The 24875-nt window shown below is 40.9% G+C and overlaps 1 protein-coding gene across 2 annotated transcripts in view; it reads left to right on the forward strand.

Moving 5' to 3' along the window:
• Positions 1-621: 621 nt before the first annotated feature.
• The window catches only part of wu:fa11c10 (protein FAM110A), a 28226-nt gene continuing 3972 nt past the window's right edge, over positions 622-24875 (forward strand). Inside the window, exon 1 of one of the 2 annotated variants that reach the window (XM_058643214.1) lies at positions 622-728. The gene's annotated coding sequence lies outside the window, so the exon portion shown is untranslated. Of the gene's footprint in view, positions 729-13815; positions 13929-24875 lie in introns of those variants that run through there. The other variant, XM_058643213.1, reaches the window with a different exon arrangement.

Genomic DNA, 24875 nt, shown 5'->3' on the forward strand with positions numbered 1-24875 from the left:
TACATGACATTAATTAAAATAAAAAAATAAAAATAAAAATAGGGAGTAATTGAAAAAAGTAAACTGGCTAACGTGAATATTGTGGATATTGACACTAATATTCTATTATTAATAATTATCTACTCTTACTATATATTAATAAAAATCCTATTGAAACTTGGAGATTAACAAATAACGTTAATGCACATATTTATAACAGTGTGGATTATTACAGATTATTACACCATGGCAGCACGAGGAGACTGACTGCTTTGTCAGGTTGTATAACATTCGCGCGAGAATATGTGGTTGCCGGGGTGACGAGAGAACGCTGCGTCCTCCAAAACAGTTTAAATGGCTCAGGCCATCCAATGAGGTCAAGCCTGGCTGTACCAACTTGGCGACCTTTTTAGGGGTGCGCCGAGTTGCTCTGACACATAAATAGTCTGTAACATAAGTACAGCGTTATTAAAAATGTCATTAAATGGGACAGTAAGTGAACGTTATTTGATGCGATAATGTCATTTTTAAACGCTGTAATGTTGTTTTAAACGTGTACATTACGAAGTCGTTTCGTGTTATGGTAGCGTCCGCGCGAACATTGAAACTTTCTGTGAAAGTGGACACTGCCACTGCGTTGCTAAAGTTAGCCGCTAACCGGAAGTACCTGCGAGGACGGACTCAGCAAATCTGGGAAATAAACACACATTTCTTTGTTTATCTGAAGTTCAAAAAGCGGCGTGAAACGGGTGAGTAGTTGTTTGACTTGTTACGAGTCAGTGAAAGTGCGAGTGTGTTGAAATAAATGTCATAAATACAGTATGTGTGTAGAATCCCAGCTCCTGCTTTAACCTGAGCATCATGTTTCATAGTCAGTGAGAAAGAGAGAAAACAGTGGGAGCAAAGGTTTGTTGTTGTTGTTGTTGTTGTTGTTGGTCTCAAGTCCATGTAAATATACAACTGTACTGGAGAAAGAAAACTTGGACAACATTAAATATTTACATTAATATTTGTAAAGACTGAACTAACATGATTTAGTAGTGTGACCTTTTGTTGTTATATGTAAATGTGCATCTCATAATAATAATAATAATAATAAATACACTGCTCCAAGAAGTAGTGGAACCCGTAATAATCACATTCTTTGATTTGACTTGTGTTATTTTGGTGGTTGTTACATAAACACATATTCAGTTTAAGTCAGTAACTATTCTAACTTGATTTTAGCTGTGTGACCTTTTGTTGTTATATGTAAATGTGCATCTTATAATGATGATGATAATAATAATAATACCGTAATAATCACATTCTTTGATTTGACTTGTGTTATTTTGGTGGTTGTTACATAAACACATATTCAGTTTAAGTCAGTAACTATTCTAACTTGATTTTGGCTGTGTGATTTAGGTGGTCCCTTAATCCCCCTATTTTATTTCAGCTGTATATTTGACTTATTATGGTCAAATAATCAGTCGCACATCTAGGGCTGCAACAATTATTTTATTACTAAATTGATCGTCAACTATTTTGATGATCAGCAATTGATATTTCTCAAAATGTTACCGACCAAACAAGTACTCGATTAATCGAGAAAAGAATCGACAGATACATAGATTTTGACAGTAATTGTTAGTTGCAGCCCTACGCACATCTTATTTGTTTTACCCTGGTTTTTATAGGCAATATTGTTGATTCTGCAGTAGAGAAACTGATATTTAATAATGTTATATTGAACTGCGGTGGCTGTGCTCTAAAATCTGCAGAGTAGGTTTCTTTTATATTGAGTTATTTTGCTTAGTCCTGTGCAGAACAGTATCCTTTCTTTTCTATTAAATTAGCTTTCTTCACTGTTATTCTCTTGTTTTTTTGTACTTGTTATGAACTAAAATACCAAAGCAAATTCCTTGTATGTACAATCCGTCTTGGCAATAAGCTCTGATTACTGTCAAGGTGTTGTTGGGAAACCAGGCCTGTCTTAGCTGGAGTGAGGAATATCTGATTCCCAGAAGAGATGTGAGATAACAAAACACGCCAATTATTGCATAGAAAGAGGAAATGCACTTGAAGACTAGAGGATATGAGTCTAGTCTGGTTTAAAGATCAAACTTGGCTTCGCACTGCAGGGCTATTGTTATATTTACACCCAGGTTCCATCAGTGAGAGGGGACCAGTTCCTCTTCCCTCATCGGAGCTGAAAGCTGCACAGCCTGAAATGGTGCTGTTGTTGAATCCAATGTCCCTTCATGTGTGATGTGGTTGCCGTTTCATTGAATCGGGAGATTTTTTTGAAACCAGGATTTTTGTGTAGATGGTGACACGATGATTTTTCTGTGGTTGAATCCTGCTCCTGTTTGCATAGAGGTCAAAGGTCACCTGCTGCAACAGTCAAAATGGTTTTGATTTAGCTCCCCATGTTGTTTCTAAAGAGTCATTTTGATTCAATGTGGCTGTTGGTACAAAAGCACCAGCAGAGGAGAGACTTTGACTCCTGTGGAAAAAAAAAAAAAAAGATTGTAAGGAGTCGAGAAGTTTTATCGAGCTCATCCCAAACCACCAGATCCCTGAGGTTCAGGAGCTTCGATAAATCAAAGAGGACAGTGTGTTCCTCCTCCAAACATCACACAGTGTCTCACAAAATGTGGCTCCAACATTAAGACCAAATAGACAAGAGTAGAGTAGTTTGGATCTTTCAAAGTGGTGGAAAAAGGTCTTGGCTTACACAATTAAAACAAACACAAAGAGCACTGACATAATGAACTAGTATATTGATCAATCTGTTACACTACGATCTGTGTGTCCATACAAAAACCCACTTTGTCCCTATGACTTTTTCTAGTACAAACAGGAAGCTGATTGCTACCTCTGCAGTTGCTTGTTTGGCTTTAGAAGATATCACCTATTGTCAGGAAGCAGTGATTAAAGGTCTGAGTGAGAATTTCAGTTTCGAGATCAACGATGAAGCAAAACAGAAACTGAAAGTAAGGGCCTGAACGCAAGAGAACAAGTTTTGGAGAATCCACAAAGGTTTTGTAGTATATCTGCTTTTATCCACACAGAACTGGGAGCCCTAAGATGTTATCTTTGGAAAGACTTTGGAAGACACTGCCCTTGCATGTTCATGTATGCAACCAATATGCAACTTTATGATAACAACAGGGTCATCCAGCCTCACCTCCCGAGGTTTACATGCATGCTCCACATGCGTCATCATTTCTGGAAACGATGACGTGTTTATGAAACACTTTATAGGAATGAAAAAGAAAAAGATTGTATAGGGAAAAGTTGGCTAAGGCCTAAGTGTTAACTGAACTTTTTGTTCAGTTGTGGCTGATAAACATCTGTCAAAGGTTTCATTTTCTGCCCGTCCAGACAAAAACACAACCTGAGAGTTTTGAGGAGTCAAATGGAGCCAGTACCATTTCTAATGTCTCAATTTTTGAGGCTCTGAAACACTGTGTTAGTGTTGACGGCCGCCATAAATGCAGCTGAATTGATGTGTTTTTAAACTAAAATGTACTAGTGTCGATGTAGCCACTTTCCATTGTTGAAGCACATAAATTCTAATGTGGGAAAATGAGTCCTGCCAAAGTATATCTTTTTTATAATTGGCTCATTCTCCACAAGGACTGTAACTGACGTGTAATAACTGTTCACCTTAGGCTACGGCAACAAACACGCCAGCCTGTAATTTCCATTCTTAATCATTCTCAGTTCAGGAATGTGCGTCCTGCAGCCTAGAAAAGTCAGTTTACGCAGCACGGGGCCTTTTTTATGGGCCCCTCTGTGAGTGAGTGAGTGTTCCTGTCAGAGAAAACACGAGAAACAGTCGGTCAACACTGGCCGTAACCCTCACTCCATTTCTTATATTTAAATGGCAAAAGCATGTGACTCAGCAAACGTTAATAACGGCTCATGACAGGGTTCATGTAGCAGTTGTACTGTTATTCACATTTGTCTTTGGAAGATTCTGCAGAGGGATTTATTTCCTACAGTGGGTTGGTGGTGTCTGGAAAGAAGCTTACGGGGGCTTTAAGTTCATACCCACCATGAGACAGGGGGCTCACCGCAGCCCACTCGTGTTTTGTTTTCTTCTGTGGTATCAAAGCAGGAGACGAGCTTCTGTTTATGTCATGCACAAGAAAGATATTAGCTGATTTTACTCCATGAGCAACTTTCTGACTTTTGTCTAATTGCAGCAGCTCAGTTTGGCGTGAACTGTCATCTTTTTACCAATAAATCGAACTCGTGCTAATAATGATGAAAGTGACACAAGCCTTCTAATGAAATGGCGATTGGTGTCATAGTGCCTCACAGCCTGAGGGGGGAGACACCCAAAGGTTTGTAGGACATTTTCACACTGACCTGAGGGACTCATTCATTGGCTGGACAGGAGGAGGGTGCTGGGGGTTGGTGTGAGGTGAATGGCTCGTTTGTACGAGTCAGAACACCTGTGGAGCTGGCCAGCAGAGAGTCATTGTAGACGGCGGCGTCTCCGACTTTCCCTCACGTTATTGCTTTTTGAGACTTTTGTAAAAACAAACTTGAACTGTTTGGCTGGGAATCCCATCCCCAACGGCAACACTGGCAGGCTGTGGGCCACGCCCCTCAAGCGTTGGCATCGCCATGTCCGTTAACCACCACGCCTGCTTTCTTTTCCTGTCCAGCCATTGGCTTAGCCGCAAATTTTTAGGGCCAAGTCTTCTGGGTTGTTACACGATTAATAGTTAGCGAGTTATTGAGCACACGTATGTCCCTGGCACAATCAGATATGTTTGAGCCAGCTTTGATAGTTGCGATGAGAACCGTACAAGTGTCCTCTGCTGGATCCTAAGAGGTACTACTTATCTTTTACATAAAAAGAGACCGCCCTAATCTGCTGTATATTGTGCAGTAAATTCAGTGTGAGGTTGGGTTCATGAAGTCTGCTCTCTCACAGTTATTTTTGTTTTTCTCTCTCAGCCGTTCTGTGTCTTTTTATTTATTTATTCTTCAGTATTTCAGTCGCACTGGTAATGTTGCCTCTTGGGGGAAAAGAAATGAGATAGTACTTTGTAATTAGAGACTGTGGTTGATGTCAGCATTGGTAATATTACAGTTTGTGTTAAATGTGTAGCTGCCACACACAGACGGTGGAACATTTAATGTTGACTGTTACATCAGCCTCTGCAGCTAATGCTGGTGATGTTGTGTTTTCTCTCGGCTCATCCAGAAAGTCTGTCGGAGACAGCAAGGCTGTGATTAGCTGGAAAATATATTTTTCCTACCAAACCTACATACCATCCACCGTGATGAATAGCCAGCAAATAATAGTGTGGCTTGGGCTAGAACGAGCTCCACGAACTGTGGCCTATAATAATATACCCCACCATCATTGTTGCAGGAGAACACAGGAAATTACGTTTGTTTTGTTTTTTTGTAGACAAGCCACTCTTCGATTTTTACACAAGTAAATGCATGTTTTTCCTCAAGAGAAGACAATGAGGTCTGTTTCTGTTGAGTTTTCCTGGAGTCGACATGAGGGGAGTTTGGTTGTGTAGCCACAGGAAAAACCACACTGGCCCTTTTGCAGAAATACACCAAGGCTATAGCCACACTACTCAGTTTTCATTTCAACACATAAAATCTGCTCCTGATAGGCCTCCTGTCCACACTACGACCCCTTGAGATGCTATATGTTATGTTATATGCTATATGTATGTATATATATATGTATGTGTATGTATGTATATATATATACATATGTATATGTATATATATATATGTATATGTATATGTATACATATGTATACATATTTACTGCCAACTGTGGGGCTGGTTTGTAGTCTGCATTGGCAGAAATGGAAAACCTATTGAATTGACACAAATACCCACATTCACTTCCTGATTGATTTAAAAAAATGTCACAACTCAACTGTCAGCCTTTTTAGTGTCAGAAAGTAAAGGTACTGTTTTTAGTCCAAACCTAAACCTAACCCTAACCCAGGGCTTTACCATTCCAAACCCTACCATACTGTACCAAACTGAACATTTATTCTTCTCTTCAGAGCTGGATATTTGGGTCAGTGGATTCTTACTGCACTGGATCATCATAATACTTTTTTTGTCCCTCATTTTGTCGCACACACTGCGAACATGGCAGAAAATGACATTAACACCGTACAGACCATAATGGACTTCTGTGGACTTTTGGGCATGGAAAGTATGACCCAGGCCTGAGTGTTGTTCACCGTGTTGTAATGAATGATTCAGAAGCTGAGTGGCTTAAATGCTTATGCCTCTAGTCTCACTTCCTGTCTCCGTCTATGTTCCTGTCTCTCTGTGTGTGTGTCTCTGCTCGGCTGACATCAGGTCTGTGGTGCTACCTGTGTGTGTGTGTGTGTGTTCTGTTTTGGCCTGTATCTTGGTGCTGATGTAACTTTATGTGCAGCTTCACCTGTGCTGCCGTGTGAGGATGATTTCATTGTATGTTGCCATAATGTAATGGGATCTATTTGACAAGAGTTTACAACGCAGATACAGTCTGGTATTAAACACTTTTATAGCCATGTGTGCTGAGTTTTAACGGTCAGCGTTCATTTGAACTGTAACCTTTTTAAAACAGTGAGGGTATTTTTATATATTGCTGGCTCAGGTTATTTTATACTTCAAAAAGTGTTGTTCTGTTTTTCCACCACACCAATATCGGAAAAAACCCAGATGAGCAACTCTGCTGCGTCATGAAGAAATCCCATTTGTGAGTGCGTTGTGTGACGTTGGGATTTTGTGCATGTGTCATGGTGTGTTGTTGTAGTGCCTGTTCTGTTTTTTTTTGCTGTGTATGTGCCAGTTACTCACAAACGTATTGCGTCACTTACCAGAACTGGGTCAGAGGCTGAGAACCAGACACTTTGTACTGAATCAACGGTGACTCGTATCTTGTTTGATGAGTTTGTGTCTATGCGAGTCGACCTTACAGTGTTTTTTTTAGTTTGTGTGTGTATCCCTACATACACACCCATATTGTGTGATCCAGAAAGTTAATTTGCCTGTGACTGTGTTTGTTCAGGTATCTTTTGTAGGATCTACCTTGTCAACCATCTGCCCCACCCTTTGCCTTCAAGACAAACATCAGCAGTTGGGATTAACAGCTTCCTTTCTTTCTTTTTTTTTAGCTCATGCTTTGTCACTGCACGTGTGAGCGACCACCCCTTCACCTGTTGTCAGTGCCTGTGGCTATTTGGAGCTAACTATTTAGCAACATGCTTCTGGTTAAGCATTATTTACGCCGCCTCTCTTCACCTGGCCCACTGACCTTTTCATACAGAGCTGAAACAAACAGCTTTAAAGATGCCTTTGTGTTGTGGGGCTGAGTTAATTGCAGTTCTGTAGCTGCTCACAAACTGAGGTTTTATTCAGGTTTTCTTCTTGGCTCATTGTACAACCTGATAACGTGAAACCATTGTTGTGTGTAATTTGTGTTAATTCAAATAAAGATATCCCTTGACGGTTGGAAGTTTGAGTTTCAGGTTCATTCAGAGAACCAGCAGAGACATTAATATCTAAAATGGTAACACGCCTTATTTGTCCAGAGGCACCGTTTGGCATAGTCTGCCATATTTGTTTTTTAAAAGTGGGACGGGGTCTTTGGAACGTGTCACGTGTAGCTCCTATGTGACCTGTACTGTTAAAGCAAGTCTTTGAATATTTGCTCTATGAGTTTGCAGCATGATTGAGCGTGCAGCGTTCAACATACGTGAGGTGTCGGGGCACTCCAGAAATTCAAATTGCAACCACCGCCTATTATCATTTAAAAGCATAATAATCCCAGTTACATTCAAACAAGGAACTTGTGCTCCCGTGTCATTACAATGGTGCTCTGTGAGAATGTAATACTTCTTTAAGGAGCTCTCCCTGTTAAAAGTCTTTGCTCATCATTGCTCCAACTAAACTACGAGAACGTTAGTTTATACATTTTTCGTTGCTCTGCAAACGTTATCCGGGTCATTGGTTGTAGGTCCATCTAGTTGTGTACAGAGGCATTTTTGATCCGCTGGTCACAAGTTTGAGGTGACTACCCCCTTTCCAGTCCGCATTTGCATTACAAACAAATAAAGCCATTCTTTAATGACGTTTATGTTGGTTTTGTACTTCAATATTGTTTATTTTTGAAAATATCAGAAAAAAACAAAAAAACAAACTGGTTTTAGTTCAGTTTGAAAACTCCAGGGCTGTGTGGACAAGCAAAAGCAGAGACATAAGGAAACCCAGTTCCCACACTCACTTCCTGATTGGATCTCTTAATCCACGACTTGATCAAACGTACTTTGAGTTTCACGTACGCTCATTGTTGATCTAACAACTCAAAAATCCCTCTCTTTCTTTTTTTCATTACTGTTTCTCGTTACAATTATTCTCTGAAATGAAGCAAGCTACAGAGAAGCCGGAGAGACATGATGTTAGTATGGATGGAGGTCAGGGCTGAAAGGATTAATCGATTACTAAAATAATTATAAACTGTTTATGATCATCAGTTTCAGGTTCTTAAATGTGAATATTTACTGCTTTCTTTCAAAATCATTAAAACTGAATTGAATTTTTTTATTTTGATAAAAATACTGATCAACATTTTTATGACACTTTATGACAAATTGTGGATGCAGTCTTACAGTGTCTGCACTAAACCAGGACGCAGGGTGACAGAGCCGGGGCGAGCTCTGGCCTGCCACTGTGTAATGTGAGAAGTCATGTGAGATGTCCGTCCTTGCATTTCAGGAATGTGTGTGCGTGCGCGTTATGTGTGTGTGAATGTGTGTGTGTGTGTGTGTGTGTGCGACAAGTGACAGAGCTTGTGGTTCTGGTGTGAGACAGAGGAGCCAAAGCTGCAGTAACTCTACACCTGCCACTGTCTTTTGAAGGCTGCTAAAAAAAGCTCATTTCCAGCTGATTTTATGAAAAATTGAAAGTTGTGAATACAGAGCTGCAACGATGAGTCGAAATAATTGACAGTGTCAATTTGAGTGACAATTAATGGTTAATATTTGTTTGAACATATTGGAGATTTTCATGTAAAACCTCTTGAGCCAATTATTCTATCAATACTTGTTTGGTTTGCATAAAATGGCTCATTTGCACTACTAATTTTGTTGATTTGGTTTGTTTATTTGTTACATTTGATACTTTATTATAATATTTATTTATCTATCTATCTATCTATCTATCTATCCATCCAGCTCTGTCCATCTAAGCTATCTGTCTGTCTGTCTGTCTGTCCATCTATCGTAGCAAGAGAAGCTTTGCTGGCTAGCTAAGCTAACATAGCGCCAGTGCTATATTATGTTAGCTACAGCCAAACGGTGTAGAACATACCCGTGATCATGGATGAGTGTCACATGCTAAGCCTTTTCACTTTTCGCCTGCTGCTAACAACAACAACACTTGTGTAGCAACTTTAGCATTCTCCATTTCCCACCTCACCTAAATATCTACCTAAAGTTAGGTAGTCGGGGTTGGGGGTTGATTTTAGGCACAAGGCAGCACATTATCTGCGATAAACTATGATACATAACTTTAGATCTGTGATATTTAGTACAACCTTCTGTAAAAATGTAATGAATTGTTAGCTGTAGCCTGGAATAGCTGCTAATGCTGTGTGTTCAGTAAACATCCAGTGTGCGGGTGAATCCTGTGATCGTTTGGCACCACACACTTGCACTAATGCTCTTAATCCACCTGTCTCTGCTGTGTCTCCGAGCGAAAGGTGTGTGTTCCCATTGAGGTGCATTACCGCTGCCAGAGGGGCGGCGGGGCTCTTCTCACTCTCAGCAGAGGGATTATGTTGATAATATTTCCCCCATGGAAGGAAGGGGAGGAAGGAAGCTGAAGAGAGGAATGAAAAGTAAAAAAAAACAACAATAATAATAATAATAATAAGAGAGGAGGGGAAAACAAATCTGACATGTTAGATATGTTAGTTAGAAGGGTACAGCCATCAGGAGCAGGAATGAAAGGCAGGGGAGGAGAAGGTGTTTAAGGAGGTGGAGAAGGTGTTGGAGTTTGCTGACCCAGCTGAGTTATTTATTTTCCCATCCCATCGGCTCCCGCTGAGTGTTTTTTAGACTCCTCTACACTGAGGATCCTGAGTGGAAGTGGAAGTCTGTTCCCTCCTGCTGCTGCTGCTGCTGCTGCTGCCTCCAAAGTTAATACATTTTCAGGCACAGACTGTGGCATTTAATTGGTCTACTGTCCTCGTCCCAGTATACTAGCAGTATACTGGGAATTTATTTATTGATAAATGAGTATCAGGAGTTCTCTGATTGACCTATTATATACTTTAGTGGCTGTCCAGACAAAAACAAGTCTAGGTGAATCCACTTTATAAGGTTAGGGTAAAATTATCGATTTGGTTGTTATTTCAAGTACACAGTCCCTGTCAGTTTCACGCGCCGGGCGTCACTACTTCATGTCTCCTCACGGTGGCGCTGCTCAAATGAATGAGGGGAAACTTGGTGGTGGTGGAAGTTACCTGGCCGAAGAAGAGGAAGTTTAGAGCGGAATAATGGTGGAGAAAGCTAGGTTAAGAGATGCTTCATCCAAGTTCAATACATAGACTTTATGCACTTTGTTCTCTATGTTGTGACTGAATAGATAAATCCATGTACTGTCTGACCCTTGCCTGTGTGGCTGTGTGCTTGATTCTGTGCGTCGGTTCTTCTATATGTGCTTCAGTGTTTGTGTGCCACTCGTTGGTCTGGAGCACCTCCGCCCTTTGCTGACTGCTTTAAATAAGCACATGCTGTGTGTGTTTGGACTGTAAGAAGGAAGGGCAGCTGAACATGGGCGTGTAGGAGGTGAAATAAACCACTGATAGGAATGCAAGACAAGTGCACTCACTGATTTAGTTTTAGTAGCGGAGAGTAAGTCACACAATTATCAGTATTTTTGACTTCCCTATGCTGCCTTGTTTTAATGGCATGTTTGCGGTGTTGACCCTTTCAAATAATGGGGGTGTTATCACAATATAATTGTTTTAATCATTAGATACTGACATATATCACAATATAAATCAAATCAACATTTCTGTAAGGCTGTGTGATGCAGTATGGCTTATATACAAGATATATGTGGATGTAAAGCTTCACACACAGTTGTTTCTCTGGACTCATGAAAAGTTTCTATTTCTCAAAGAGTGCTGTAAATACACTCTAATATAGAATATCTACTTTTTATGATCTATATTACATGATCTTAAAATACACTTATTTTTACCTTTCATTCCTGATTATACCTGGTTTATTTTTTTTTAAATTGAATGAAGGATAATTATGTGTTTTAGAAACAATGAAAGTGACTTTACATTAGGGATGTGCGATATATATTGTCTACGATAGTATCTTAATTGTTGTTTTAACAATGTGTGAAATCACAATGTCGAGTATGTCGAAATCATTTTGCAAGAACCAATCAAAACACGCCTTTTTGAGAGGCCACACATTCACTGCATGATCAAGCCTCGTAGGAGGCGTGTCCGCTTCACAACAACAAACCAAGCTAACACAGCTGCATGTATGACTTAAGATAAAGTTAAACATGAGTGAACAATCAGCGCCAGGAGATAAAACACAAACTCTACCAGCCTCAGAATCCACTTCGTTAGATTTAATAGCTAAACATGGATCCTCCTCACTCGCATGGAGGTGGTTTGGCTTTGAAAACACTGATGTCACTCAAAAGACGCCAATCTGCAAACTATGTCAATAAGTGGTTGCCATCAAAGACAGCTCGACTACGAATTTGTTTCACCATCTGTGAATGAACCACTGCACACAATATGAAGAATATGAAACGCTACGGCAGTCAGTGGTCCACCACGACCGGCTAGCTAAGGTACCGACAGGAAGACACACTCGGCAAACTTTGGCAGCAGTTAAATGTGTGTCCACATTCTCATGTTACTTGCACATACTTGTAGTTTACTTGAAGTTTACATTTTGTTGTGTCTTATTTTAAGTGTTAAGTCTTTTGTTGTGTCTTATTTAAGTGTTAAGTCTTTTTTGTGTCTTACTTAAGTGTTAAGTCTTTTGTTATTTTTGCTATTTTATTGTGTGCCTTAAGCCGGGAGTCAGTGCAAAATTTCATTGTGTCCTCATAATGACAATAAAAAATTCTTGAATCTTGAATCTTGATTGTGAATGCCTTGTAGTTCAAATATGATGAGTATTGTTTACATTAGGGCGAAGTGTCAGTTAAAAATACTCTCATGATAGTTTTTGTTGGTCGCTATGGTACGCAATATTTTATAAAGTAAGTTAAAGTTAATAAATTACTATGGAAGCCCATTTCTGCCACTTGATGAAAAGAAATTATGAGGTAGCTAAGTCACCCTGTGAACATCAGTGGCAACACATTACAAAAGTACCTTCTTCACACTGTACTTTTAAACACCACAAGTTGCTTCTTGCTTAAAATCCTTTCAAGGGTGCGCTTGCTTAGTAGAATCCCATGTGAATCCGCAAGCAAATGAAGGATTTCATTTGTTGTAAAGCCACGTTTGAAGTAGTCCTCAATATACTTGCAATCTATGTCTGTGTCGGTCTCCCCACACCACACCACACATGAGCTGCTATTGAACAGCTGACTTTGTACCTCATAATTTCGATTTAGCTATCTCATAATTTCGACTTTATCTCATAATTTCGACTTTTTATCTCATAATAATGACTTTTTATCTCATAATAATGACTTTTTATCTCACAATCATGACTTAGCTATCTCATAATTTCGACTTAGTATCTCATAATTTTTTTTCATCAAGTGGTGGAAATGGGCTTCCATAAATAAGAGCTGTTTTTCTTGAACAGGTTTTTTTTTGTCAATATTATCATTGACGTCTAACATATTATTAACAAGAACAAGCTGGTACAACAGGCCTTCCATGCTTTTACAAACACATTTTTGAGGATTGCAAAATATCGCCAATTATCGTTATCGGCAAAAAGCGCACACCCCTTTTTTACATGATGGTCAAATTCTGCTGCAATTAGGCTCAGAATTAAAGATGTGCCATTAAGTGATTATTTGAAAGTATAACTATACTTGATTTTCTTTTGAATAAGTGTACAGTCTTTCCTTTGCCCCAGAATGGGACCATGTATGCTAACCCTAAGCAGCACTGTCGCTACATACACCAGACTCCTCTGTTAAATATTGATTCCTTTACTTTAAATGTTAGAGATGAATGGAATGTTTTCAGGGATTTTTAAGTCTTTTTAACTGATCTACAGTTTGACATTGTTCACTTTGATTCTCGTGTCGGATGTCGTGCTCATGACTCTTCCAACAACGACACTCTCTGTCTGTTGATAGTCACATTTTAGTATCGGCTCAGCTCTCTTGGAACCTCGTCAGAGCAGGTGCTAAATAAAAGCACCAGGTACTATCACTGATGGAAAAGCAAAAAACAGAGTAATGCCGAGCTGTGCCGTGCTAGAACTGTATCATGGAAAAGTGCCATAACATTTTTTAACTTCATTTTTAATTCAGTGAAACAAGTCTTTCGAGTTGTGTTTACATGTGAAAACATCAACTGTTTTTCCTGAAGAAACTTGTAATGTCCTGCGGTATCGGACATTACAAGTACATTTGCACTTCATGAGAAACAGCACTGTAATCATGAGAGTTGGGAAGGTTGTGTTAGTTAACAAGAAAAAAGCTCCTGCTTCCTGTTCAACAGAGTGCTTTTCCTGCAGAGGGAGGAGAGGGGGTGGAGTTTTCCACAGCAGTGGGCGGAGAGAGAGTGGGGAGCAGAGGAAAGGAGCTCAGGTTAGTGTTTATTTGGCTGCTCGCGCGCACACACACACATGGTGCTTGTTCCAGCTGAAAACAGCCGCACAGACGACTCCGCTCGCTGCTTCCACTGTGGAATCACAACGCAGCTGCATTCCAGAGAAATCAGGAGTTCACTCTGTGTTCATGTAAGTAAACTTCTGTTGGAGAATGTGTGTGTGGAGGCATGGAGGTGTTGTCCAGGTATTTACAGCAGATTTTTAGACTTTTTTTGTTACCACAGTATATTTAGGTTCCTTTCTGTGCAGGTGACTGCTCATGTGTTTCTTCTCCTATCTAAAATATAAGAGGATTATGGGGGTAAAGGATGAAGTGTCATGTTTTAGATGAAATGCAGAGCAAGTAAAAACCTTCTGGTTATACTTGAGGCAGCTGTTGTCTGCATCTGTCTCTCTCTCTCTCTCTCTGTCTGTCTCTCTCTCTCTCTGCTTCCTTGTCCTCGAGGTGGTATTCTGAAATCTAAAAATACTGGTCTTGATTATAACATTTGGCAGGGACTATTTTCATTCTCGCTTCCCCCCCCTCAGCTGTAACGTGGGCGAGGAGCTGCACATCAGGCTGCTACACTTGTATGTTTCATCCACAGCAGTTACCCTGTAGATTATCTCACAGACACGTGTTGATAACGGTCAAAGGCAGAGTTGATGAAAGTCTCATGAGCCATGTGGGAATTCACTCTGTTTGTTTTGTTGTGTGTGTGTGTGGAAGTAGGAGATGTTGATTTCACACCAGGATTTTTGGATAAAACGAAGAGAAACACGTTTCACTCTTTGAGCAGCAGCTCCTCTCTGTCAGTGGAGACCTAATCAGGGATTATGAAGGGTTAACAGTTGAAGAATGAGTCATGTGACCAACACTGTGTGTGTGTGTGTGCGTGTGTGTGTGTGTGTGTCCAGGCCAACAGTGAGGCCTCTACAGTGACCACTCTCCCTCCTAAGTGTATATATGTGTGTGTGTGTGCACTTTCTGTAACCTCTTTAGGACGGTTTTTTTGGCATAAACACTGACCTTGTCGGGACCAGTAGTCCTCATGGAGACCAAAACCTGGGTCCATATGAGTCCAGTACCTAAATTTGTGAGGAACGTCAGTTTAGGGCTAAGATTTGAATTGTGGTTAGTTTAAGGGTTAGTATTAGGATCTAAGTGGTTATGGTTAAGGGTAAGGATAATGCTTTTGTTTAAGATGTCCAAATGAATTTAAGTGAACACTGTGTCCTAAGGAGAATATCAGAAAACGTGTGTGTGAGTGTGGGTGTGTGTGTGTGTGTGTGTGTGTGTGTCAGAGGACGGAAATTTGCAGGAATATGTGATTGCACTCATGCCTGCGTGTCTCAGGAATGTGTTCATCAACACCACATTGTACGGGAGGTGTGTGTGTGTGTGTGTGTGTGTGTATCTCCGTACATTATGTTTTCCCCCTCAGGCTCTAATGTTGCAGCATAGATCTCTCTTCAGTGAGTCTGTGAGATGTCAAGGATCAAATCAAAGCACAGACGGATTCAACTTGGCTAAGACATGGAGTGTGATGCACGTCAGTCTCCCGCAGGACGGACAGACGGACATGCAGTGGGTGTCACATGTACAGAAACCTTTATAGAGGCAGGTGGTCACAATAACAGTAAAATCAACAAGTGGCCAAATGTGCTCGGACGACTTCGTTCAAATGTGTGGACTAGCCATTTTAGTTTTTTTCAAAATGGCCGACTTCTGGGTGGGCGGAGCTAATGGTAGTACATTAGATATTGGTTTGGACTCATGAGAGCAACAAGTGTGTAAAATCCGAACGACTTTGTGCGACTTAGACACGAAAGAAAAAAATCCCAAATTTAGCATCTAATGCAATTTTGGCCACTTTCTCTTGCTTCAAAAATTCCCAAAGAAACTTACTTTGGAATAAGTCCAACAAACTCCCGATCTGACCACTTTTGTCTGACCATGACCCGACTTCTGGGGGCGCTATAGAGTCCTGGGGCTACGGACCGGTTCGTACCCTATGCCACTATCACATTTTTCACTGACCCAGTTTTTATGCACGCTAACCCCCTCAAAAATGACTGGAAAGCCATGGATGTAATAATAATAATAATAATCTGAAGGATAACAATAGATTGTATAGGTTCATTGCAATATCAATATCTGTATAAATAAGTTAATATGTAGTAATAATATAATAATATTAATATAAATGAAGACGAGGGCGGTGGGTGGTTCACGGTGTTCACACAATGGTGCAGGTTTTTTTGCCAGATTGTGGTCTCATCTGAATAATTTGGAAAAAACAAGACGTTACCAAGCAGAAAGGAAGACCACGGACCACTGAGCAGGTCTGGAAGAGGACAGACCACAAGGTAGAGTAATCCAGTAGACTTTAGAAGAGGATTGTAATCGATCGTGTATGGGAGGGGCATCTGGGTCGCGTTTGTCTGTTGTCTAACATTTTAAGATCTGATCTTAAAGATCTTAAAGGTCCAGATCTGCACGTCAGAGTTCTTCTTCTTCTCTCTCTCTCTCTCTCTCTCTCTCTCTCTCTCTCTCTCTCTGAGGCTCGGCAGTGTCAGAAATCTCTTCAGGTGCTGTAAATCTGAGCACAGAAACATGGCCAGCTCACGTCTTTTAATTATAACATCTGAAGTGACACACTTTTCTACAGCTGCAACATACATTTGTACATACATATATGTGTATATATATATATATATATATATATATATATATATACATATATACATACATAAGTATAACGTGCACACATTATACTTATTTTGTGGCTACAAAGTAGTATTTCGTGCGCACAATTTATTTGATTTTGTTTTACCATGTCATGTCCGGGGCTCGGTAGATTCATGATATTGCAATACTGGAAAACAAATGCTTTAAACTCTTAAAATGTTGCAATTTTTTTTTATTATGCATCATTTTAATGAACTTTTCAAAGTGAAAAACAAACTTTAATCTAAATGAACTAAATGAATTGCCCAATATTTTTGATAATTGATGGTTTGGGCTCTAGTGTTTTTTTGTGCTTCTTTGCTCCATATAAGCTGAATCAAATCTGCTTTTTGGACAAAACAAGACATTTGAAAACATCATTGTTGATAAATGTTACAATAATCATCAGATGCAACATTGTAGCTGCAGCCCTAGATTATTATAAATCACTGGGTCCTGAAATGACTGAAAGTTGCAGACTCCCCCTTGTGGCATTATATAGAGTTTTTTATTGTCATGCACAATAACATAATTCATTATCCCGTCCCCAGTGATGTGTTCCTATACCTTAATGACATTAGTGGAGACAAACAGCAGCAGATGTGTAGAGAGCGTAGATTTCCTGAGGGAACACTTGACCACCTGCTCTCCACTGATCACCTAATCACTCCCAAAATCACACAAGACAAAACGAGGATGCCGACTTTCATGCATGCACAGCTACATTTCACTAGAGCCTGGTGGGTGTAAAAAAAAAAAGTGTTTCCTGGAGCTACAGACTCAGGAGGAGGAGGAGGAGGAGGACGGGGGTTGAAGAGCAGGGCAGTGATGGATGGAGATGGTTTTTGTGTGTGTTATCACACAAAGATGGAGCGAGATGTTATAATAACTGTCTGCTTATGGTTCAGTGGCTGTGTTTGTGCAGTCAACGAGACCCCGGCGCACATTGCATAACCTTTCCCTTCACAGTCTCTGACACAGTCATGCATGACAGTCCATGTCTCCACCCGGAGACCAGAGCTGCTCTCTCAGTGTGAGCTGATAAGTCCACAGGACTGTGTGTGTGCGTGGGTTTTGGGGTTCACACACACACACACACACACACGTTTGACGAGGTTCTTGTGTCGCCGATGGAAGAGGTGAACTGGGTTTTGTCTGCTGTGGTGAGCGAGCGGTCTGCGGTTTTATTTTCAAACAGAAGTGTCTCTGAGGCTCTCGGTTTGTCTTTTGAAGTCCTGCTCTTGTTGTCGTCACAGTCTGTGGCACGTTAATGTTCATCACCATCATCATTATTCACGTTAATCATGGATGACACCATAGCACTTTGTCATATCTGATAGCATAACCTTTAACTCTCACCCAGTAGAGGTAGACCGATTCTATTGGTTGGACTGATTAATGGGGCTGATATCGACAGTTTTTAATTAAAAATATGCTTTTTTTGTTGCTAAAACTTTATTTTTGCTTGCCAAAGGTTATTTTATATAAGTTTTTTTTAATTACCTGTGGCATGTAGGGCTGTAATCCCAATTACTCGATAATCAAACTAGTTGACGATTTGTTGTGTTGTGTGCGTAGTGTCATAGTGTCAGCTGCACACCGATCATTTGTCAGAGTTTAACTGTTATATTTTATCAGATGGAGGGAAAAAAAGTCCAAAAAGAATTTGCTGCTTATAGAGTTATAGAAATCCTCGTTCACCAGCCATTTCCAAAAACGTTCAACATTGAGACACTTTATTGTGATTCTGTTTAATGAAATTGCTTTTGTTAAAATCCGAGGGCATAAAAGCAAGAATCAGAGTTTTAATAACTGACTGTAGCAAAATAAATACACAAATACAAACTAAAAACAAGCCATCTGTTGCATTTACACTGGCAGGAAGTGAGTATCCAACTCTTTATTGTCTTCCCCTCTCTGTTCAACAGCAGAGATTATTGCTCTTATTAACGGTTAGTAACTGTTTATTGCACATCACAACAACAATGAGGTAATCCCAGACTAGGATTTTAGTGTTCAGCAGGTTTATGGCAGCTGTTTTTTCTTTTGTCATTAAATGCTCCACACTGTGTTGTGTTATTCTCACTTAAAGAATAAATAAACTGTCTAAACTGCTAACTTAATTGTGAACTCATTTGTTAATTCACTGGTTTTTAAGTGCTTTTGTTGTAATTACAACAAGTTCTCTTTTCTGATTTATTCATATAACAAAGAAATCATTCAAATTGAATAATTGTATAGGTTTGGGAAACACAGATCAGCATTTTCCAACATATTATGGACTAAATGAGAACTAATCGATAAAGAAAATAAACATTAGTTGCGATATCTAGTGTTTTTGATTGTGTTGAATTCCTCATTTTCTATTTTCCTGTATCTGATCCAGTGATTTCTCACCAGTATCGGACCGATATGGAGTATTGTATCAGCTCATCCATAATTTTTTCACGTTGCCTCCTACGTTGCTTTTCCCGGCTTCATTTGGAACGCAATGTGTTGCAGTGAAGAAAATAAATGATAGCGCGCACAAAGCCGTATTCATGATAAATGTAAACTGTGTGGCGGGGGGTCAAATCTGGTGAATTGTGGTGTTGTGCTGCTCGTGCCTCTCCGTCTTCATTAGCTGTCTGTGCAGCTCCCTAAATCAGGCTGGAGTGGGAGTGGCTGATAACCTTTTGAACCCCTGTGTTAAGATTTTTATTGACTTAAAAACTGAAGCTGGGGTGTCCTGGTGGGGGTGATTGGTCGGGACCTGTGTTGGACGCAGGGTCACAGCCTGTGTGTACATGTAAACCTATAAGATGCTTAAGTCAATCAAGCCTCGAGTTTTCAAGCTGCTACCAGGACCAGAGTGGACACTCTGGGCACATTTGACACAAAGGTCTCTCGCTATTTATTTTCTTCAATTATACTCCCGAATTAGGCAATAGTTTTTTATTTAATTGATTTTTTTTTAACATAAAATGCAGAAAACAGTGTGAAAAATGAGTGATGACATTAGGTTGACCAATAATTGTTTGGGCCAATGAATCAGGCCGATATTTGCCATTTCATAATCGGCCAGTATTATTATGAAAGGAAAAACTTTCTTTGATGCAGATGAAGTGGCAAAGACCTGAAACTATACTCAGCATCAGCATCAGCATCAGCATCGGTCCAATACTGGTCAAAATCACAGGATTGGATATCAGAAAAAGAAAATGTAAACCCTAAATTTCACATAAATACATTACAAGTCATGGTAGAGCAGTGGCTAGCATTGTTGCCTTACAGCAAGAAGGTCACCGGTTCGGTTCCTGTTTAGATTTAGGGGCATTCTAAATCTATGGATGGACTTTACATGTTCTCCCTGTGAGTGCGTTGGTTCTCTCTGGGTTCTCCGGGTTCCTCCCACAGTCCAAAAACATCCTGATGTTGTGAATTGGACACTTGAAATTGAGCGTAGGTGTGAATGTGTGAGTGAATGGTTGTTTGTGTCTGTGTCAGTCACAGTAATTGTTCTTTATGCACTGGCTTGACTTTATTGTACAAAGGCAGCTCCGAATGCCTGCAAACAGATGAGTGAAGGTCACAACAGGGTCAACCTGACGGTCACACTCACAGTCACAGTCACAGCTAAACACTCCCGCCGAGCATGTTTATTTGTTTTTGTCTCAGTGACGCATGTCACAACAGGGAATGTGTGACAGTTTCCTCCTCTTCCTCCTCCTGCCTCTACTCAAAGTAAAGGTGACTTTACTTTTAAAGAGAGTTTTCCTGAAACGCACACTTTAGCCATCATTGTCTGTATCACATTTTCCACTTTGTGTTGCTACTCTGGGTTTCCTGAATTTTGGAAAAGCAGAACACAGTCTCCAGGGATTTATGTTTGTAGTCTGGATGAGAAACGTTGGAGACTTTGAGTAACTGTGTCCACAATTACTGTTTGACTAATCTAAAGCTATGTTTCCACGGAGCAGAAAGCTTCAGTCTGGTCCAGTACGGCACTTGTGTTTTTTGTGTGTTTCCATTAGGAATAACACCAAAATAAGCAGTCCCAACCAGCCGTTCCATTCCTTGGCACCATTTTTTTAGGGTACAAGAGTAAAGTTAGACCAGCTCCACCCATGACAGTGGGAAAACTGCCACTCCTTTGCCATTGGTGTTCCTTGAACACCCGCCGTCTGTTCTCCTACAGTTTGACGTCTTGACAAACGGCCACAGACCGAGCAGGACAAAAAGAGCTGCTGGATGTCCTCCTATGTTGTCTGCTATCGTTGTTCGTTGTTGTCGCACGGGTACGACGTCACATGCACAGCCAAACTGAACCGTACCATGAAGGAAACACAGCATACGTTCCATGTTCTCCGACTGAAAATTCCATACATTTAAAAAAAAATAACGCAGTGAAACCATGTTATTCACCTGTCATTTAGGTTTAAGGCTGCAAAGATTCATCGATTTTTTAATGAGTTAGTTTTAATAGCTTTTTTTAAGACTGTTCAGATTCTTTAAAGTGAATATTTTCTGGTTTCTTTGCTCCATATAAGAATTAAATCATTCAAATTCATTCATTTTGGTTTGTGGACAAAACAAGACATTTGAAAAGATTATTTCCAGGTTAAGGACATTTTATGGACCAGAGACAGTTTTTTCTGTGTTTGTTACTGAGTGGAGTTCCTTTTAAGGTGGAGTCTTTAATGTTTTCTCTACACTCTGAGGTCAATGTCCGCTGGGACGAGGCCACTCTGATAGGAGAAGCCAGCCGGCATGCGTCAGTCAGTCAGTCAGTCAGCGCACACACACACACACACACAGTCTTTGGACCTTCAGAAAGCAGCACCTTCCTGTTTTCTGTCATGGTTTCATGACATTTTTTCTAATCTAGACAGTGAAATATAATAACCATCGTCAGACTTTATGTCCTGGAGTTTGTGCTTCCTCTTTCCTCCCCGTCCTGAACTCCACTTCCTCACGTGCTGCTGCTGCTGCTGATGTTTGCGATTTATTCCATCACTGGTAAAAAAAATACCGGCATGTCAAATAGCTCCCAGTCAGTCGTCATGGGCTCTCCCTGTAATTAGCGTCACGAGGGCCAGTTTGTAGATGACCGTAGACATTCAGTTGTGGTGAAGAGCCAGTCGTCTCTTCTTCCTCCTCCTCTGGAGCTCATAATCTGGACAAAGAACATGCAAATCTTCTACCTTTGCCTCTCTGCCTTCTTAATGTAGCGTATGTCCTATCATTGCTCATTAATGTGTTGAGCAGTCAGAGTCGCAGCGGTCAGCATAGTTTACAATCATGGAGCCCAGCGAGTTCCCATCATGCAACAGAAACATCATTCCTCGGTCTGTCGCTGCGCTCGTGGACACATCAGCTGTTTGTGTGAGTGCAGCGCAGAACATGGACGGAAAATTAAGAAAGAAAGAGATGGAAAGTTAGAAAAACAAGACCAGAGTTGCTGAAGGGGATGTTTTCGTTTCCCTGGGAAGCGGCTGCTAACTCGCACACACACACACACACACACACATTAGCTCCACAGCTCGCTTTGCTTTTCCCCGTCTGACCCTGAGCTCTGACGTGATAAATGAGAGGCATAGCTCTCAGTGCCCGGCTTCTCATTCACATCCTCACAAACCTGATCTCCATGCGGCGTTTGGTCACTGACGGCCTTTCCTTGGTGTTGTTATGATCCACGTGTGTCACACAGCTGTAGAGATGGACACTCTTCAGGCCATGACACACTTACGCTGGGACTCCTGTCAAAGTACTTGTGTCTGCCCACTGGTCTTTTTGTGGACATGAAACGACTCTAAATATTGACCTAAAAAGAAGATGTGGGTATGTTGTAGGGTAATGACAAGGTTTTCTGACTGTGACCAGACAGTCTTTCTGTTTGGGAGGATGTTTCTATGAATGGGACGCTCAGTGTATACAAGCATTTCTATAATTACCAAGAGTTTTTTTTCTGATGACGTTTTTCCCCCTTCTGTTTTCTAAGAAAGACCTTTTTGATTTTCAGGCAAAGTCCATTAAATGTAATTTACCATTTTTTAAAAAGCAATAGAGGTGGACTCTAAGACTAAATGAAACCGTAAGCAGTAAAAGAACAATGTCCTCCTTTAGTTTGAGAGAAGGAGCATGTAAGAGACGGTGAGGTCACAGTGACATGTGGTGCACACATAAATATGAATTCAGATATTCTCTGTGCAGCTGAGTATGTGTTTACAGTCAGTGGTCCAGTGTAAACCAACTCTCTCCCTGCACCAAAGTCCATAGAGAAAATCAACGATGATTTAATATCACAGTGAAACAGGAGCAGTTGATCCACTGCTGCCTCCATTAGTCAGTTCAGATGTTCTGTGACTTCGCTGTTCACAGCGGGAGCAGCTGCTGCTGTTTCCCTGCAAGCTCAAAATGGGGATTCGCTCTATGGACTTTGGTGCAGGAGAGTGAGAGTTGAAAAACTTCAGTTTTCAGTGGGAAAAATGCTGTTTAACGATCACATGAAGCACCAAACACATACATAAGACACTGTGTGTGTGTGTGTGTGTGTGGAGATGAAGATTTGTACTGTTGAGAGTGTGTGTGTGTGTGTGTGTGTGTGTGTGTGTGTCCATCGCTCATCATCCTCATCATCAGATCATTAAGTTCTTTCTCAATGTCTCAAATTTCCCATCTGTGATCATCATCATCATCATCATCCTCGTCCTCCTCTCACTGAAGTCTCTTTCTTCTGCCTCCAGTCTTCCCATAATAGTCTTTTTTTCTTTTATTCCACGGAGATTTGTTTAAATCTGGTAACATGAGGGTTTGTGAATCCTTATTTTCTCTGATGCAAACGGGTTTTAATTTAAGCCGGACTATTTTAAAACCAACCTTTTGTTTGTCACATGGCAAAGATGAAAGTAACGCGTGTATGTGCGTGTGTGTGCGTGTGCGTGTGCGTGTGTGTGTGTGTGTGCGTGTGTGCGTGTGTGTGTGTGCGTGTGCGTGTGTGTGTCCCAGTATAAGCTGTCATGGTTGCTTTCGCTCAGTCTGCTGTTCAAGGATGAGAGAGAAGAGGAAGAGAGAGGGGGTAGATGTGAGGGGCAAACATGATCACATGTTAAAGGATGACGACGGCTATAAAAAGACTGATTAAAAATGTGTGGATAGATCTGTTAGAGGTGGAGGTGAGGAGGAGGAGGAGGAGGAGGAGGAGGAGGGGTGGAGCTGAGTCTCTGACTCTGAGTGTGATGTAACCCTGGAGTGAAATGTTGTAAACGATAAAGGAGGGAGGGATGAGCGAGGGTGAGGAGTGTTGGGGGAGGATGAAGAACAAAAAGTGTTTTTTTTTCTTCCTGGGAAATCGGAGGTGACGTGAATGTAGATGAATACGATACAAGGGATGATTCTATAGTGAGGGGCCGTCCACATGAAAACAAGTCTGGGTGAATCTCAACTTGTTGTTTTTATCCTATCACTGTTGAAACGAGTACCAGAGAGTGGACGTCTCCATGACGTCATAGTCTCACCTCTGTCTTCACTGAGAAGTTTTATTCTGTCTCTCTGACGTTGTAATGTAGACTTATTCAAATAAAGCTTTATCATAATTATTAGTATTAGTATTATTTGTCTGTAACCTGTCCAGAGACTTAGGCTGGATGCCTTATGGTGTAAATAAAGCTTTATTTAAATGAGTGGAGTAAAAGTTTGTACACATGCACATGCTCAGCATGCTCGTCTTGAGACTACAGATTACAACTAATTCAGGACTCCTCTGCTCACCTTTCCCTAAGCTGGTCAGATATTTGCATATCAGCTTTGAAAACACCAAACTTTTGCTGTAGATCCATGAAAGTGAAGATGACGGCCTCCGTGAAGCAAGGCCTGTGTCTGAAGTACGTTTAAAAGGAAACAAAATAGTCTTTATACACTTACACAAGGGGCCACACGGTGGTGTAGTGGGTTGCACTCTTGCCTTGCAGCGAGAAGACCCGGGTTTCGAGCCCCGGCTGGAACAAGGACCTTTCTGCATGGAGTTTGCATGTTCTCCCCGTGTGTGCGTGGGTTCTCTCCGGGTTCTCTGGCTTCCTCCCACAGTCCAAAAACATGTAACGTGGGGATTAGGTAAAATTGGACACTCTAAATTGACCATAGGAGTGAGTGTGAGAGTGAATGGTTGTTTGTCTCTATCTGTGTGTGGCCCTGCGATGGACTGGCGAACTGTCCAGGGTGTGACCCCGCCTATCGCCCGATGTAGCTGAGATTGGCACAGCACCCCCCGCGACCCTCTGGTGGAGGATAGAGCGGTAGATGATGACTGACTGACACTTACACTTACACTGTGTGTGTGCGTGCGTGTGTGTGTGTGTTCACTGTCCCGCTGAGCTCCACACAGGTCC

This window comes from Solea solea, chromosome 11, assembly GCF_958295425.1.
Source record: "Solea solea chromosome 11, fSolSol10.1, whole genome shotgun sequence".
Taxonomy (NCBI): Eukaryota; Metazoa; Chordata; class Actinopteri; order Pleuronectiformes; family Soleidae; genus Solea; species Solea solea.